The sequence below is a fragment of the Phyllopteryx taeniolatus genome, chromosome 20, assembly GCF_024500385.1.
Source record: "Phyllopteryx taeniolatus isolate TA_2022b chromosome 20, UOR_Ptae_1.2, whole genome shotgun sequence".
In the NCBI taxonomy this organism is placed as follows: domain Eukaryota; kingdom Metazoa; phylum Chordata; class Actinopteri; order Syngnathiformes; family Syngnathidae; genus Phyllopteryx; species Phyllopteryx taeniolatus.
Genome location: NC_084521.1, coordinates 12,701,432 through 12,716,151, shown reverse-complemented (window position 1 = coordinate 12,716,151; position 14,720 = coordinate 12,701,432). Strand labels below are relative to the sequence as shown.

Here is a 14,720-nt window from a genome sequence, read left to right as displayed (position 1 = left end):
ACACTATTTCATCATTCATTCATAGTAGTAATTAAATTACTTTCAGCAGGATTTACGCAACGTACGTAATGAGTTGCACAGAAAAAGAAATGGAATACGGTTCATTTTGGAGAGGCAGTGGGGTTGGATGTCTTGAGGCGGTCTTCGATGTCTTGAGTTGATTTTTGTTGGCTATGGGGAAAAAATAATTGGTGACTTGTCATGAGTGGTTTACTTTGGTGGGAAGCCCGCTCCCTTAATATCAAGCCGTCTTACACATAAAGCTGCTGAGTAATGATTCCGTAGAATGTCAAATTACTTCTCGAAAATCCTTTGTTGCCTCTGTTGAGGCTTTGTTGAATAAAAGGTTTCAACTTTGTACCACAAGTTTAGGAGAGGGTCTCTGCTCCACCCTTGTCCAAAGAGAAATAAGCAGAGTTGTTTAATTCAATAAATCGGATCAAAGAGTGCCCTCACTGGGTTTCGGTTTGAGACAAAATGAAATTCCTGGTCTGTTTTGACTGCATACACGGCAGTGATTATACAATATCAGTGATATAGTTTTCCCATCGTGTCTGCGTTGCCCGTTGGTGAATAGTACGGTACTCACCCCACATAACCTGAAACATAAAGCCGTGCATTTGGTCAATAGCGCTGGACTCCACAAAGAAGAAGGGAGGGAATCCATCCCAGACTGCAAGTTTTGTTGTCAAAGCTGTGATCGTTCATTTTTTTGTTTTGGTTGCAACCATTTATAAATGAAAGGCTACTGCTTTAAATGTGTTTGAAATGAAGTAACCAAGAGTTGAACAAAGGTATCACTTGTGTTATTGTACTTGGTTTTCTGGCAGGTAGCTCCTTGATTGGGCCCTAATAGGCTCAAGGAAGATAAGCGGACATAAAATAATCCCACATAACAATTTGCATATTCTCCACCGTTGAATGGTCCATTTCCCCAGATGTCACCGCTGCACTCTGGACACATTTTTTGCGAGTCGGAGCCTTCCTCCGTGATTCCTGGGCCGTGCAAAAGCTCTTACTAAGCGCCAAATAAGCAAGGCTCAAATCTTCTTACGCCCACTTACGACGACGACTCAAGCTTTTCTTTCACCCTGTGATAATGTCCACACTTTTATGGCGTAATGGTGAAAACTCTCCAGTAGTCCCAACTGTGGAGAGTGATTGCTTGTCCAGATTTTTAATGTTGAGTGTTTTGCAAGACGGATTTGTGGGATTTCACCAAAGTACAAGAAAGAAAATCGATGTAGACCCAGCATTCCCTAGTTTTTCACTCAAACCATAATGCAAGCTATGAAGCGTCTTTGAGTATCTAAAAAAGCACTTTATAAATCATAATAATAATTATTATTTTTAATTTGAATCGCAAATGGTTGTTTCAGCCTCTAGCAGATAAACAAATGGCAACAACCAGTCAACTATGCAACGAAGCATTCCTGTTGCATTTATCTCGTTCAAGGCAGGAGATGGAGCCTTTTCCAGCTGACTTCATGTGATTCCACACTGGACTCGTCAACAATCAATTACCGGGTGATTTGTCAATCGCACTTTGCAGGTGTGGCTTAGCATAAGGTCAAGTCCAGTGTGTGAACCATTACACTACCGAGGCGTATAAGTATTCATTTGGTTTCTTGTGCTCCACTAGTTAAATTTGGCAAATATTTTGCTTGCTTGACTGAACATTCTCATCTCTTTGGATAGTCTATACCGGAAAGAAAATGTTCATAATGCTTTGGGAAAGAGCATATACCGTATATGGATATAGAAGCTTTTCGAAAACTCCATTATGGCTGTTTTGGTTTTGGCAGCCTGCTCCTGGGTGCCAGGTGATAGTTTTTGGTACCTGCCGTCATGAAGGTACGCCATAAAACAGCTCAGCTCTAACTTTAGGTTCTCTCTGCTTTTTCTTTTTCCATGTTTGTCTGTCTCACTCGCAACTGACATCTGAACCCTGAGAAATGTCTGTGTTTGACCACAAGCCCGCCTCTGTACGAACTTACAAGGCCCGGGCATCAAAGATGGCTGTAAATGTCTTATAGATGGGTGAGAATACGTGGGGGCAAAGGAATGTAACATGTCAAAAATAGATACACAAGCTGAGCAACATATTTCTGAGGATCCCCCGTATGCCCTCCCCATCCACACACACACACACACACACACACACACACACACACACCTCACCACTCATTGTAATCCCTTTTTCCCACACTGTAAGGAACTGTTTACACCTTTTTTGAATTAAAATGGTTGTTATGGCTGCATGTTTACACAACAACATTTAAATTGGTCACAAGTACAGGGCTCCTCAGTTTACCACAGCCCTCCCTTCCTACGATTATGACACACAGTAAACTGTACTGTAATTTGTATGTAAATTGAATTGCAATGTGTGTACACTGCAATTTTACACAAGTCAATGCCTGCATTCAGCAGCATAAAAAAATGCACCACTATTGTACTAGGGACTTATGACCAAGGCGTCTGCAATTCTTAAGTTCTTGCTTTTCCATTCTTTTATTTTAACTTGTTGTGTTTTCATCATTCTGAAAGTCTTTTTTTTGTTGTTTTTTGTTTTTTTCCCCCCGGAAGTTTGCTTTCATTATGGGTTGTTGAAATCTTTCATCAATCATTGTACTGTTTTTATTTTTTGGGAAGGTCATGGTCCTTGCATACGACCCGCTAGAAGGTCTAGAAAGGTTCATTGCCATAATATTTGTAAAACAATCGAATGAAAAACAGCACGTAACTGATTGTGCCTTGGAATGCTGCCTGACGACGCTCCACAAATGAGTTAATTCCATGCTGTTCATATCCTCGAAACCTCGTATGTCGGTACCGTCGGAAACCGGGAAGCGCCTAAATGGTACTGAAAATGCATCAGCATGCTTGGATATAAAATATATAAAATGAATGCGATTGGCTGGCGACCAGTTCAGGGCGGACCCCGCCTCTCGCCCGAAGACAGCTGGGATAGGCTCAAGCACGCCCGCGACCCTTGTGCGGATCAAGCGGTACAGAAAATGGATGGATGGATGAAAATAAATGGGTTTCTTGCTTGGTTTTACAGAGAGAACTATGGACACTGCATCCAGCAAATATTTTTTAAAAAAAGAAAATCCTACTACAGTTTGTGTTCATTTATTTTATTTTATTTTTTCAATTTAGGGTTCATGCCAGTGAAAGAACAATCATCGCTTTATCTCTTCATGCAGGCTCTGTTTGCTATGACATCATCAGTGGGCCTATTTTTCTTGGACTCAGCTTATCAGGAACCTTCAAGCCTTATTGGGCTCTATGTTGTCTGCAAGTGATGGATTTAAAGTTACGATGAAGCAGAAGTCCCCGTGGATTGCTGGACGTTACAGTTTGGCCCCATGTCTTCGACATTTCTGCCAGTGGATTTTATGTTTCCCAGCTTCTCCAAAGTGCGTCAAATATGACAGGCCAAAGACTCATATTTTGTTGAATACTGCTAAATTTGTAGGCCAAAATTGACCTTGCTGTTTGGGGTCAAGCCTGGATTCTCCTGTCATAGATGCAATGTTGATTTGTCTTTGAGCCACACTGAAATATCAACAGCTTTCCACGGCTTTCCACAGATGGCCCCGCTAACAACCGATGACTTCCCCTAAATGATCAATAATCAATCATCTTGAAATCCCGACAGTGGAAGATCAATAGTCAAACACAAGCCGCTTTGTCATGCTGATTCACTTTGAAGTGGTTTTAATTTAGAAATACATTTTGAAGAGAATTAATCCATTCCTGGCTCAATCTCTCACCATCATAAAACAGTGAACCACTTTCAAATTAACATAAAATAAAATAAAATTAGTCACCCTTCTAGACGCATGACAGACAAGAAATGGAATGGGAACAGTTAGGTGTTAGCACATCGAACATTAATTACAGTGTATAATAAGCGTAGTTTACGTTTTTTACTGATTGGTTAAATTCATTTTTGTATGTAATTGATCAATTGTATAGCAAATATTGTACTGAGCAGCCAGGCCCTGTACATTGTTTATGGTTAGGATCACGCTTCTCCTCCTGTACCATTCTAGAGTGACAGCTCATAAAGATTTTACACTGCGCCCCCTTTTTTAGTGGGTCTGGAACCCGCCGCAGCAGGTGGCATCACTTGTAAGAATTTACTAGCAAGGTTCTTCTGGTTCAATGCAAACATGCCAAGTTTTATGGAGCAAATAAGGAAGAGGCCATGTTCCGTCCCAAGGTAAGGTGGAGTCCACTATCACGCAAGGAAGGAAATACAGTACAAGTTATAGTTTTCCAATGAAATTATTGCAAGATGATTTTTAGCAATTGATTTACCTTTGTTAAGAAAAGTCATTCCACCTACAGTATGTTGAAAGGGGGCATCCATTTTCTGAGCCGCTTATCCTCACAAGGGTCGCGGGAGTGCTGGAGCCAATCCCAGCCATCATCGGGCAGGTACACCCTGAACTGGTTGCCAGCCAATCGCAGGGCACATACAAACAAACAACCATTCGCACTCACATTCACACCTACGGGCAATTTAGAGTCTTCAAATAACCTACCATGCATGTTTTTGGGATGTGGGAGGAAACCGGAGTGCCCGGAGAAAACCCACGCAAGCACGGGGAGAACATGCAAACTCCACACAGGCGGGGCCGGGGATTGAACCCCGGACCTCAGAACTGTGAGGCAGGCGCTCTAACCAGTCGCCCACCGTGCCGCCTAAAGGGGACATATTTTGCTAAACCTACTTACTCTAGTATTTGGGTTGTAATATTGTTTCTGCCTCAGTAAACGTGAAATATGAATTAAAATCGTCCAAGCATTCCGGAGTTTTTCTCCTGAGAGGCCTGAAATCAGGTCATTTGAATTTCTCGAACTTATCTACGTCACCAGTGAAGATCGCCGCCTTCTTTTCCGCTCAGCGCTGTCAACATAACAAACACGTGTGCTCTCACAGGTGGGTCTTCTAACACTGAGGTAACCAATAAGAAGAAAGGGGGCGTATTAGCCAAGTGTGGACAAAGCGGATACAAAACTGGGTCAAACAGAAGTAGATGTCAGAGGGGCCTTTTTCTGGACACTCGTTTGACAAAACCAAGATGTTTTTTAAATGAAATTGACACTTTTATACTAAGTCCATGTTAGAGTGTCACTCTATGGAGGTCTAAATCGGGAAAATATGGGACCTTTAATGAAAACCAATGAGGGCCAGTCAAAAAGTGAGCCCAATTCAATTTAACCTACTAATAATTGACTTTTTTCCACTGAAATTTTCATAGTTTGTAGTTGTATTTATTTATTTATTTATTTAATGTTTAAGCCTGTCCTCATCTTGTCAGTCATCTTGGAAATGACATCATCGTTGGATGCCCGTCAGAAGCAGAGCGATGTAATTGAATTTCTTGCCTTGGAAGGGGAGCAGCACTTAACATTTTCAAAAGGTTGCAAAATGTGTATGGGAAAGTCGCAATCAGCTACAGCACAATCAGAAAGTAAGTGTCCAGGATTGAAGGCGAAGAACAAGACCCTGCATTGAGTGACCTCCCTGACTAGCAAAAGAGCAACAGACCATCTTCAGCAGTTAAACTTGGAAAGAGAAAGAGCTACTAGGCTTTGCAAAGGTTTGTGCCAGGTCGGTTCCCAGACAACTCACAGATGTGCACAAGGGGGCCCGTTTTGAAGCTTGTTTGGAGCTCCTTGAGTGTCACAAAGGTGATGAATCTTTTTTCAAGCGTATACAGAGTGGGGAGGAGACATGGCCTCATCACTTTGAGCCTGAAGCGTCACCCTACCTCTCAAGAACAAAGAGATACAGTCACTTCTCTGCTTCTGATGACATAATTTCCAAATACAAGAGGGCGAGGTTAAACATAACTTTAAAAAAAATAAAAAATAAAAAATTATAAAATAAAAAATTCTAACAAGTATTTTAACTAGAAACAGTGAAAATTCCTGAAAAAAAGATTCTTCTTTGTATCAGGTTAAATTCAATTGGGCATATTACATTTTGACTGCTCCTTATACACATTGATATTCTTAAAACCAGTCAAAGGTTTTGGCACATTTTAATGAGAGAAAATATGCACTTATTCTTAGCCAAGGATTAGTGTATTTGCAGCGCTCTAATAATGTTGTATTGCCTCAAAATAACCAGCAGTAGCCATATTTATTCTAAAATCATGGAACATTGCACTCATATGTAGCACCGATGGGATTTCAAGAGTCGTGAGAGATCGTAGGGTTATTCCTCTTTTTTTTTTCTGAAATCAATCCATTGAATTTCTCTGTTTTGTCGTGTTCTTCGTCTCTCTCAAATGTAAAGGGCTGTGAGCAGAACAGCACGTCATCAGCAACCAGTTGAACCGGGTTTATAAAGTCCAATAATGAGCGCCATTCAAAACATTACATCACTCCAGGAATGTTTTGTAATCCTATCCTACAAAATCTCTCCCCATAGTAAACCGTCTACTTGCTTCAATAAATCGTTGACCCTTTGGCCTAAATATAAGTGTGCATCTGAGTGATTGCACATCACTTATTGTTTTGTTTATTTCTTACTTTGTGTTGGCCAAGAAGGGTTCCGCTCGTGAACAACCTGCAGGTTTAAATGACTGGAAACACCTGGTTAATCTCAAATGATCACATGCAACACATTTATTCCATTGACCTATTTGTTCAATCGGTAACAGATTTTTTTAATACAATAAAACGGATCCTCCAGAGTCAATCTTATCCGGTGTTTAATGTAGCTTGGTTCTTCACACACTTATACGAAACATGAGCTACCTCTTGATCATAAACATGCGATTGCTTATGATTGGAATAGAGCATAAAAAATAACCTTGGGCAATGAACCACATGCTGCTTCACAAAGTGTAAATACAAAGACGCTATTATCTGATGACATGTAGCAGCCTGCTCTAGTAAAAATTCCATTACAGTGGCGTTTATAGGGCGTCATTAATGTCCATTTCCTCAATACGTCATTGCCCTGTGCTTCTTTTGATTCCATTTGTCACTGCTGGGTTGTAATTAGACATGCTTCTGTCTTGCTGATGTCTCCATTTTGTTTTAGTGCCTACACACATTTCCCAGAGAATGGAGACACATGTCTGGGACCCTCGCCCACAAACAAATGAACTTAGATTAATGGACAGACAGCTGATTGTGAAATAATAAAAAAAAAAAAGCAAAAATGTGGTAAAACAGTGGATTGAAATAGACTTTGCCATATCCTGCATCTGCACAAGACAGCTGTTTTAGCTCCTTTAAGTCAAATTGTAGCTACCCGATCAGCTGCAAATGCTGTAAAACAAAAACCAAATAAATCTACAAAAAGTAGTTATGATCTCTTTTACCAAAACCTTTGCTGCTTGTTGTGACAGAACTCAGTTGTTATCAACCAGGAAATTTGTCTGAGTCTTACTGGACTCAGGGCCAAAACAAATGCTACCAGCTGCTGCCTCCTGCTCGGGCTCACGGGGCGGTGAGCACACACGTATCGCATCATTCTTAAGCCGATGCGCATTTCCCGTCCTTGTTTCCCACCGCGTATGGACAAAGTGCTACAGACACATGGCGTCACATGGTTGCAGTTAGCACCAGGCCTTTTCTTGTCTTACAGTCTGTTTTTGTTAGCTCTAAGCAGATGAGCAAGGGAGATGTTGGACGAGGGCTACAAGAAGAATGATTTGATTTGATTTGTGTAGCTTTTCATGAGTAATGGAAATACTATGGCAGCTCAAAGTCGAACACTTGTACAGTTCAAACTGTTGTTAAGACGAAAACTGGGATGACAACCGTCACACCAGAAAGTGAACTTGGTTACAGGGTCTGACTGCTCAGTACATTGTCTGTTGGGATTCTTCAAAAGGGTGAGTCTTTAGTTGACTTTGTTTTGATTTGATTTTAAAGTGGTTAACTTGTGTTGACAGTTAGGATTGTTCAAATTTTAATTAAAACTAGAGACAAGGCAAATGCAAGCATGTCCAATGACAGCTGGATGAATATTTCTCTCTGTTTTATGATATCTGAAGTACGCTCAGTATATTTCTTAACCATCCACCCATTTTCTATCACGCTTGTCCACAGTAGGCTCGCATGTGAGCTGGAGCCGATCCCATCTGATTTTGGGCTAGAGACGGGGTACACCAGCCAATCACAGGGTAAATGTTTAATTTGTCGCACCTCGTCCTGTCTGTCTGCTCTTATTACGAGATGGACCACAGTTCAGCATCCTTCCTCTCTTTCACCTCTGACCCACAGAGTTAGGAGAGTGATTCCAGATGGAGGCAGTCTGTGCTTAAGCAGCATCATCACCACTAGTGCTGTGATTCAATCCTGTTCCAGTGTTGGCCAACTGTAGAGGTTATGTTCTGTTGAAGTCTGTTTTTTTAATGTTGCCAAGTGTGGTCTATGGAGATTCGTTACCAATCAAAGATGTTAAAAACAAAAGCAGGTGTTTTATGTAAGATATATTTTGTATCTTTTCTCCATTCGTGGAAACTCTATCGCAATCAATATGCAATGCAGAGTGTATTTAACGCTGGGTGGATTCGATGACTTTCGATGGCCAATAATGTCTGTGAATATGATATAAACTAGACCATCAATAAGAAAAGCAGGTGCTCGAATGCAGTTGTCAGGCAAAGCAGGAAGTCTAGTACTTGGTATATGGGAGAATGATGCGGTTAACTGCAACGCATTAGTCACCATTAGAAAAAAAACATTTTTGACACTGTCATATGTTTTATGGGACAAATTATTGGGAGTGAGTGTCAAATGCTATGAGGACTTATGTTGCATAAATTATTCAAATATGTTTTATTAAGACTGTCAGCAGTATGGTTTACGAGTGGTTAGCATGACTGCTTCACAGTTCTGCAGTTTAGGGTTCAAATCTCAGAACCGGCTTGGGCGGGTTTGTGACAGGTGCTCCGGCTTCCTGTCACATCCTAAAGGTTAATTGAATTGTGAATGTTTTTTTTTTTATTTATTTATTTTGGGTCTACTGTACATAAAGTACCTAAAGTCCAGGATGTACCCTGCCCAAAGTCATCAGGAATAGGCTCTAGCTCACCCGAGTCCTTCAAGAGTACGAGTGACGCAGAGTGGAGGAATGGACCGTACTGTGGGGAATTTATTTGAGTATGAGTGATTTTGTCTTGAAGCAGTTGAGGCAAAATGGAATGCAATATTTGGCTGCAGCCAGCAGAGGCGCTATCGACTCAGTTCCAACTAGTTTGTCGTCTGAAGAACAACCTCACGTCCGCTATGCTATTTGTGACATTGTGTTTGATGTATACATGAAACAATATTATCTATGTATAAAAGCACATATTCCTTGTTACTTTCTGTCGTCTAAAATGAATACGAAAATTACATATTTTTGAATTGTCATATACAGTATTATATTAACCTTTAACCATTCTCAAACAAGGAAAACTTTGCCTGCCTGTTTCTATGTCTCTGAAACACTCACACAGAAATATGTGCTTGAACAGATCAGAACAGATTATTTTAAAAAAAATTTGTTCCATAGCAGCAGTTGTGTATATAAATATATAAACACTTTACCACTTATTTCCAAGGACCAAGTTAATGGTTTAAGCCTTTTCCAAATGGTTTCCTTGCTACACGTACACACATTAACGTCAACCTCTCAAACACGCTGCAACGTTTGGATGGACACCAAAGTGTAGAGACATAACTCCACTGGACATAAATATCTCAAATTCGCATTCAACCGCATCCAAGTGCCATCTAAGTGGGAATCCAAAAGCTAGCACGATCTGTTTTACTGTGGATTCACTTCTATTCCAGTTGGTCACAATTAGAGTTGAAAAAGCGTTACATGACTGCTTTTCCAGACTTTAGCTCACCTGTCAGCTTTTGCTTAAAGCGCATACCAATAATTTGAGGGTTATTGTTTCCCCCTTCCTTCTTAAAGTCAGCAAAAGCCCTGTCGTTGAATGTTTTTAAAATACTACCCTGACCAATTATACTGTGGTGTGAGGTTTGTGGAGTGATTTTTTTCCCTCCCCGAGCTGCTTTAAAATGCACTTATGCTAATGATTGACATGTGAGACCCCCCCCACAATGGTTGTACGGAGAGTGCCTGAAATGATGGCCAATTGCGAAACAGTCACAGTTTGGAGGAAGGCTGTTCGTAGATTTCAAAAAGTGGAAACAGGAAATACTGCAGCTGTTTCTCAACAGGCAACAGTTTCTAATCCTTTTTTTTTTTCATATTCAGTAACCTTATGTGAAGTCTGTGAACTTATGCTTCATAAATAAAAAATATAACCATGTTATCACTTAACAGCACTTGAAACCAATCCAGCCTGAGGTTGTTGGTCCATTTCTTCCCAGCATGTGCGGTGTCAGCGTGGTGATCCGTGTCAGCAAGAACAGGCTAAGGAAACACATTCCTGCAAGCCAACCATATGTAGAGGAAGAGCAGTGGGTGGCAGTGACGTAAAAAACCGCTCAAAGAACAGACTAGTAAGACCCTCGAAACAACAATCCCTTCTTTTCTGCCTTTGCTCTCCTTACAGCCTCGCACAATATCAGCCATTAGTCAGTCAAAGGAGCGATGATTTAAAAGCTATTCACTTGATTTTGTTTGTTCAGCACAAGATGTATTAGCGCTCATGTCTTTACGTCAGCTTCGGGGAAACGGCACAAATTATACGTCATCGATGTGGAAGCGTGTCTAACTCAGATGTTCTTTTTCAGTTTCCCAAGTATCCTGCATCACATTCCTGGAGAGGCTACACGTAATCTCGACCATCATTTAGCTGTGGGACACACACTGAGGGCTGTTTAATTCAGAACAGATACAACCATAGCTGATCCTTTTTGTGGATGATTTCCCAAATTTGGGTGTCTGGTATTGCAAAAAAAGCTTTTTATTCTTAACCCTCAGGCGCAATCTAGACAATGTACAAGTGCTAATGACTGAAGTTCAACATACACTGGAACCTCCAATGTCGAACTTCCCTAAAGTAGTACAATTCCTAATTTTCATGCAGGCAACGTGGCTTCAGTTCCCACTCAATGACAACGTGAGTGCAAATGGTTGTCTGTTTGTGTAGGTACCCTGCTGTGATTGACTGGTGAGCAGTCCAGAGTGTTGTCTACCTTTGGCCCCAAATCTGTTGGGATAGGCTCCAGCTCACCTGTGACCCTACTGAGGAAACTGAATGTTGCGTAAAAGTCAAGTGTCAAAAGTTACAAAAAAATAAAAAATAAAAGTACCTCGGAGTGGACTGGTCATCAACTTCCAGTGTATCTTCATCTTCTTCCATTTCTTTTGGAATAAGTATTGGACAAATAAGTCTCAAAAAGCAAATCACATGAGCAGAGTTATTCCTTTGATGCTCACTGACATTGGGTTGAACTTTGAATTACAGCTGGTAGATAAACAAAAACATGTATGATGTATAATATTTCAAGTGCCAACCTACCGATCAAGTGATGGCTGTAGTTCTGTAGTTCTTGCTCTTATTTGGAGGAAATCCTTGACTTCATGGAAATTTCTGCTATTTCAGTGGAAACATTTCTTCTCAGAAGCAGAATTTGGACCTCACTTGACACAAACCTTAATGTTATGGTAACTGAATGGATTATTGGAGGCACTGGGCCTCATAAGGAATACTCTTTCGGTGATATGATTACTTATGGTGACACATTTGAGGCATCGTATGAGATCTTTCATTTGCAGGCCCAAGCTTGACAGAAAGTTAAACTGTGGTTGTATTTATACAGTAATGCTCCATTTTGCTTGTGTGCAATGGAAATAAAATTATCCAGCATAATACATCACCCACACCAAAATCCAAATAACGGTCACCCACAAGTGAGGCCAAATAAAGCCAAACATAAATTTAATTGCTTGACACATAATCCTTCCTCTTACCTCATTTGACCTGTTGGTTCTTGAGTTTTTCTTTGCTCAATAAGAGGAGACAAAAAATAATATACTTTTCCAGCAATTTGGGACTTCTATTCTGCTTATGTGAAACTTCATTGAGTTAATGATGGGATTTAGTTGGCTTTGGCTGGACGAGACCTGGCCCACTGGTTTGGCTGTGTTGGTGAGCTGCAACGTGGAAGTGGTGGCGTAAACGAGGGGGCACGAGGGCATTTGTGGTCATAGCAGACGTTGGGCTCATTCAACATAGGAAAGCATCTGATCCTGTACAATAAGCCACATTTAATTAAATATCACAAGGCTTTATTCATTCTAGAAGTACCTATAAAATGCTAAGTAACAAGGCAACAGTACTATTCTACAAACACCTTCCTGTTCCTTCTCCATTACGGCAGCCTGGAACAAATGAATTCACTTCATTCTTAACTGTGTGAATTTCTTTTTTTTCTTGTGTCCTTGGTTCCACTGTAATTGCATTTTATTGCTTGTGTACCCATAAACTGCAAAGTTCTCGATCAGTGCTTCCCAAAGTTTTCACGGCACACAACCAAACAAAAATGTCAAGGTACAAATACTGAAATAATGATGATCTCACCTCAATTCACTCACAAATGTACTTAGTTTGAAATCTGAGCCTGTTGAATTGAACTCAAAGCTTTTATGGGAACAGATGGATGAACAGGTCAATTGGACCTTCTGCCATGTTGTGGAAGAGCATTTAATTGTTTTGCCTGCCGCTATACGTTGCTGGCACAGAACAAAACTTGATTTGTGGAAACATTTTAGGAAAACTGGGTGAAAATGGATCATTTCCTGTGGCACAGCTGTTCTCTCACAGTGCACTGATGTGCGGCGGCACAGTGGTTGGGAGTCACTGATACAGATTCCTAATAAATGGTATAGCTTTGATTCTGATTGGTGAATGTTCCCATGTTTCTGCCTTTTCTCCTTCTTTTCCTTAAGGTCGGAGACTACGAGAGGAATGATGGATAGGTCGAATATTTGTTTTTCATTCATGTTTGAACTTAATCCTGTTTCTTTTAAGGACTAGGCAAGATGACACAAAGACACACTTTTCACACATAGCTTCATTCACATTATTACCCACAAAGATCTCACGGGATTCTCTATAAAGCGTCAACCTGCACGGAGAAAATATTTAGGTTTGCTACCGTGCATCACTTTCAGAGAAGTCTGACTCAACGGGAGTCGAAACAGAGCAAGTACAGTTTACAGGTTCAGGAGTTGTTCCATATCAGTGCAAGTGTTTGTTAGTACAGTCCTGCCATCCAGAAATGGAGCCCTCACACCAAACCTCCAAAAACATAAAGCTCCCGATGTGGCTTTCTCACCTTCAATGCCATGGTAATGCAACACAAGAAAACATGGTGATCTCATTTGACTGACTACTACAAGCCCGAAAAAAGACTTTCTGAAGGGGTATTACTTGCTTTTCAGTCTTCATCGAGTTCAATGAGCAGTTCCTGACAATTGTTACGACTTACATATATTAACTCTACTAAAACCTCTCAGGCACATATCAAACTCAAGGCACTTATATATATATATATATATATATATATACCCTACCTCTGGTCCGAAGTCATCCTCCAGCTCACCTACTCATGAAGACAAGTAGTATATTAACTTCACACTGCACTGTTAAATGTTAAGTTAAGCCAGAAGTATAGACTCACCATCATCCATGATGGAGCATGAGGAAAACTGGATCCTAGTGCCAGCTTTGTCACATAGCGATAAATGAATGATGACAAATGAAATAAAGCGTGCTACTCTTAACAGAGCAGCTCACCCCACCACTTAGCTCCTCAGCTGTGTTGCATTTCAGCTAAAGTGGTGTAGCAGCTGTCAAATACCGTATATATATGGATGCCAGTCTGCGCAGCTCAAGTCTGGTCTCAGAGTGCAGTTGGGTCGTTCCTGCTCAATGCATCTATAAACTGAGCTCATTTCCTTCCAATGTGTGCCTTTCTCACAAATCAATCTCATGAATGTAGCCAGTAATGCTGTGTCGCAACTCGCAAGTGTTTGTGAGTGGACGAAAAATCATTATTGTCCTATGAAGAGACTTGGGGGGGATTCTTGATGGCTTTCAATGGGGAAAATCGCTCTAAATAGCCATGGAGGCTGCTTCCTCAATAAAAACCCTCTGCCTTTAAGTACTCTTCTAGGGACTAGAAAACACTGGTGAGATATAAATCCGAATGGGACACTAAATGGGACAAGAGTGGTAATATATGGCTACCGTGTAAGTTTACTCATGTGCTCACTGCATTTCTTCCCCCAAACAATCATCAAATGCCCCCTGGTGTCATACAATTGTAAATTCAAACAACATTTTCTGGAAAAATACACATCACAAGTCGGAGTACAATCTGCTGTTGAGTCATGCAATCTCAAAACATCAGTTCAGCAAACGTTTGTGTCTTTTTGGTGACATTTATTCCAAAATTAGCAGTTTCAACAAGGAGTGTTAAGAGAAGAATACACGGCAGATTGTCAGATTAGTTCTGTTTCCATTAGTTCACATCAAAACCTGTATAACTCACATAAAATAAATTGATTCTTTATGTAATATTAATTGTAGATTGATTATCTTTTTTTTTTGAATTATTTTAATAAATTGGTTTTGATTCTTAGGATGTTTAAAATTGTGTTTGTGTTGGGGCCTTGAAGGTTGTCTTGTGTTTTTGTAAACGGAAAAAAAAGTGTAAGTGTAAAAAATAAGATGAGCTTAATCCTTCGTTTGTTTCTGAAAATTTTC

The 14,720-nt window shown here is 40.4% G+C and overlaps 1 long non-coding RNA gene across 1 annotated transcript; it reads left to right on the top strand.

Annotated features, from left to right (window-relative positions):
- Nucleotides 1–6,674: 6,674 nt before the first annotated feature.
- On the top strand, nucleotides 6,675–11,281 carry LOC133470516 (uncharacterized). Its single transcript, XR_009786005.1, has 4 exons — nucleotides 6,675–7,874; nucleotides 8,092–8,165; nucleotides 8,266–10,503; nucleotides 10,738–11,281. It is a non-coding gene; the product is annotated as an uncharacterized LOC133470516 (long non-coding RNA).
- Nucleotides 11,282–14,720: the final 3,439 nt, after the last annotated feature.